Below are 4,787 nucleotides of genomic sequence, written 5' to 3'. Positions count from 1 at the left end.
CAGCTTGCAATAAAAAGGATTTTTGGTCTTCAATTTTCTTTTCTGCAAAAATTTCTTCTTAGATGCAAAAACTTCATCTTTTGTACTCCCCCTTCCTTGAATATTTTTGTCACATTAAAATTACCACAACATACAGAATGTTACAAGGTGGGACCCACCATGATCAAGTGAGGTGGCATGATGAGTCGTCACACGAGCTGTCATCCTTATCACATGAGTTGAAACATTTGGCAATCTTCCTTAATTAAGGTAATCGACTTATCTTCCCTTGATTTATGTAGATTTGGATAACTATAATTGATGTAACTAGGGATATTATAGATCCTATCTTATCTCTAAATATGTAATGAAAATAGTATAAATAGGGGTCTTGCTTGAAGGGCTCAATCAAGCTCTCCACTTCTCAACTCGTAAAGAATCTCTCTCTAGACTAAACTATTTTTTTCTCTTTTCTCATCTCTCCTCTCTACCAGATCTCTCTCTCTCTCTCTCTTTGCTCTTTTTCTTCTCCCTCTCTCATCTTACTCGAGGTTTCAATCATGGGGTCCTAAATTCAACATGGTATCAGAGCATCAAACTTAGGATCCCCACATCAAAAGAATGTTCAAAGAAGTTATGATCAAAGCTACTCATAAAAGGCTCTTTGTGAAGCACGATTGAAGCTTGTGAGATAATTTTTTTATTATTGTTATTATTACTTCATGCTCTTGGTTTTCGGATATTTAGAAAATGGTTCAGAGATTATTTTATTTTTGTCTTCATCTTATGAAATTATTGAGATTTATGCATCTCGGATTAGAAGAAGTTTACCAAGGCAGTTTTGTCAGTTTGCAAGTTCTTAGCTGAAAATCGGTTTATGTTGAGATTTTTTCCATAAATGGTTATAATTTTGTGGGAACAAGATTTTCATGATGAATAAAATTGTTCTTGAGCCTATTATGAGTGATTTTTCATCCATTTTATTTGATAAATCTAATTACTTAGCTTTTGTGCTAAGCTTCTCCATTAACCGTGTTGTTTGAAGAACTCTACTCGATTTTGTGATTTTTTGGAGAATTTTTTGAGAGCCACAAGGTGGCTGATTTTTATTGGAGAATCAAGCATAGAATATTGTGTTTTACATGAAAGGAATCAAGTAAAAAATAAGAAAGGAAGAGGCCAGTTGACGCAATTCATTTGAAGAAAGATTGTTGTTTTTTTAGGTCTTACAATATTTTCTTGATTACGCCTGGTTTTGTTTGATTTTTTATCAATTATATCTTGCCTAATTCATGAGGAACTGAATAGATATTGGATTATCCCAAGCTAGATTCAAATATATTTTTGGAATGATCTTGGAAAGAATCTAATTCGGAATTGCTACCTTACCTTACTTGATCTCATGCTTATTGATTGATTTTTGCTATTCTCTACAAAGAAGACTAGAGAATTAATTATATATATTTTTGGGTAGTAAGTTGACTGGCCTAAGAGGGTTCCCTCCTGCCTAAAGACTTGATAAGCTCGGGTTCTCCTCCCATCTACTCGAGCTAGCTGGTTGGTCTTGAATCTCTAAGCAACTTACTTAGGCTACTTTAAATTTGAGTACATTATTACCCTTTAATTGCCTCTTATGGTTGAAGAATACATGGGTAACAAGAATTATATTCTCAATATTACTACTATACCCTTGCGAGGGATATCAAATTTCCTGAGCTGGTCCACATCGGTTCTACGGTTCCTTATAACAAGGGATCTACTTGGTCACCTCACCAAACTTGGGCCACCCTTTGATGAAGAAGATATTGTTTATGCTACGCGGTTAAAAAATGACACTTTGGTAATTAGTTGGCTCATCAACAACATGAAATAACTTGTCTCCAACAATGTTATTCATCTTGACACAGCCAAACAAATTTGGAAAACATGTGCTAAGTTGTACTCTAGCTTGATAAATTACATAGGCCATATGATATTCTCCAAAGAATATTCATGTCTAAACAAGGAGAAAATATCCATGAATATTTGGCTCGTTTTAGAGGCCTTCTTCAAGAATAGAAGCTAGCTCAGCCTACCTCCACCGATGTCTCTATCCAAGACAACCGGAAGGAAGGCTTAGCCACTGTCATTTGCCTAGCAAACTTTAAGCCATATCTTGAAGTTACTAAAAGTCAACTCATTAACGCCTTTGTTATTCCCACCTTTGATGATGTATGTGCCACATTACTCCACATTCCAGAGTCTTCTTCTCCTTCTCCTACTAAAGTGTCATCCGCTATGTACTCCAGGCATAGGGGAATACAATCGATCGCGGCCGAGGCCGTGGAAGAAATTATGGAGGAGGGCGAGGAAGAGGTGGAAGGAATGGTTTTTTCAGAACAAATGGCAAGGAATGCAACCATTATGGGAAATATGGACACACTATAGATCGATGTTTTAAAATCCATGGCATACCGGATTGGGTTAAGGGTAATCAAGCCTCAGTAAGTGATACAAAGGAGGACCAATCTTCCCCATCAACAGAAAAGAAAACCCTTACCAATGATGAGTATGAGTTATTCCAAAAATGAAAACACTAATGGTCTCTCCTCCAACTTCCTCCTCAACTGTTGCTGCCACCACTGCTTTAGGTATGCTCTTTGCCACTTCCTCCTCTTCATCCTAGATAATTGACTCAGGGGCCTCCGAGCATCTCACACGTAACACAAATATACTTCACTAGTTTCTCCATGTCTCTCGAATAAACTTGTTACCACAGCTGACGACTCCCAAACTAAATTTCTCGGGAAAGAATCCACCTCTGTTACACCATCACTTCCGCTCACAGATATTCTTTTTTTTCTTACCTTTCCCTTGAATCTTTTATTTATTAATCAGCTAATACAACATTTTAATTTCTCAATTACCTTCTCACCCACTTTTTGGGTGTTTCAGGATCATATAACAAAGCAAGTGATTGATGGAGGCCATGAACAAGGGGGGATCTACTACCTGGACGTGCCTCAAATAAATGTCATCTCAACCAAGGAAACTGAGACAAGTCTATGGCACAATCGGTTGGGATATCCATCCGCACAATCTCTTCATCTTCTTTTTCCTACCTTTATGGATAGGTCAAATTTAAATTATGAAGTGTGTCAACTAAGCAAACACTAGAGGACCACATACTCACCTCGTCTAGAACTTAAAAGTATTGCTCCTTTTTCATTGATCCACACAGATGTATGGGGACCCTTGAGCATCTCAAACATTTCCCGAGTCAAGTACTTTATTACCTTTATTGATGATTTTACACATACCACGAGTCTATTAATTTCATGCTATGGTTGTCACTCAATTTGGTAAAAAAATCAAAGTACTTCGGTTTGATAATTCCAACGAATATTTTTTCAGAGATCTTAACTATTTGTTAAGAGAATGGCATTATCCATCTAACATCTTGTGCTTACACCCCCAACAGAATGGTGTAGCAGAACGAAAAAATCGTCACCTTCTTGAGATAGCTCGCAGCTTATTGTATACCATGAAAGTCCCATAGTTTTATTGGCCACATGTCATCCTTACTACATGTTTTCTTATAAATAGGCTACCCTATTCCGTTCTCGGTCATAAATCCCCATATTCCTTATTGTTTCCACATGGTGATCCTTTTTTGCTTCCCTTGAAAGTCTTCGGTTATACATGCTTTGTTCATATTACCTCCCCATAACATAGTCCAACTTGATCCAAAATTTGTCAACTATATCTTCTTAGGATACTCTCGAACGTAGGAGGGTTATATTTGTTACAATCTCACTCTCCAAAGGTTACTTGTATCCAGGGATGTAAGATTTTTTGAAGACTCTTCATACTACTCTAACAATGCTCCTCCAAGTCTCTCTTCTGTACCAGCCTCTCCTCGACCGGTTATGCCCCATGCTATGAAAATTGTTCAACCCCCTAAAGCGCTGGTTGAAATCACACCTGCGGAGTTTGCCGATCCTAGCGAGGTAAGTCCATCTTCTCTTGTTCCTTTTGGACCACAATATGATACTCGACCCATTGCCTTAAGAAAAGAACCCAGAACTCGGACTGGGCCCTCTACTTCTCACCCCATATCCAATTTTGTGTCTCACCATCGTTTATTCTCTTCATATTGTCAATTTCTTGCGTCTATCTCCTCCATCTCAGTCCCACAGTCCTATCAAGAGGCTCTGAAACATCCAGGATGGAAGGTGGCAATGGACAAAGAAATACAGGCACTCTATGAGAATCAAACATGGGCTCTAGTTCCTCTTTCATCAGATAAAAAACTTGTCGGTTGTAAGTGGGATTTTAATGTTAAACATAATCCGGATGGGTCTGTCGCTCGCCTTAAGGTCCGCCTCATTTCTAAAGGCTATACACAGTGTTATGGGATCGATTATGAGGAAACATTCTCTCTGGTGGACAAAATGAACTCGGTACGTATTTTATTATCTCTTGCTGCTAATTCTTCCTGGCTGGTCTATCATCTTGATGTGAAAAATGATTTTCTCAATGGGGATATAAAGGAAGAAATTTATATGCAACAACCACCTAGATTTGTTGTTGAGGGGGAGTCGGTATGTCGGTTGAAGAAAGCTCATTATGGTATGAAACTGTCTCCTCATGCATGGTTTGATAAATTTAGTCAAGCACTCATAAAGGTTGGATTTCACAGATGTTTTGTAGACCACTCTGTATTTCATAAAGGCACACCTAAAGGCAAAGTGATTTTGGTCATATATGTTGATGATATTGTCTTAATCCCGAGGGCATTCAGGAAACCAAGGAAAACATATACGAAG

This window comes from Aristolochia californica, unplaced genomic scaffold (assembly GCF_029961685.1).
Source record: "Aristolochia californica isolate CCGP_79_NKW_82.1479 unplaced genomic scaffold, dmAriCali1.0.hap1 SCAF_2, whole genome shotgun sequence".
Taxonomy (NCBI): Eukaryota; Viridiplantae; Streptophyta; class Magnoliopsida; order Piperales; family Aristolochiaceae; genus Aristolochia; species Aristolochia californica.
The sequence above is the reverse complement of the archived record's forward strand: the minus strand, read 5'-3'. Positions refer to the sequence as shown.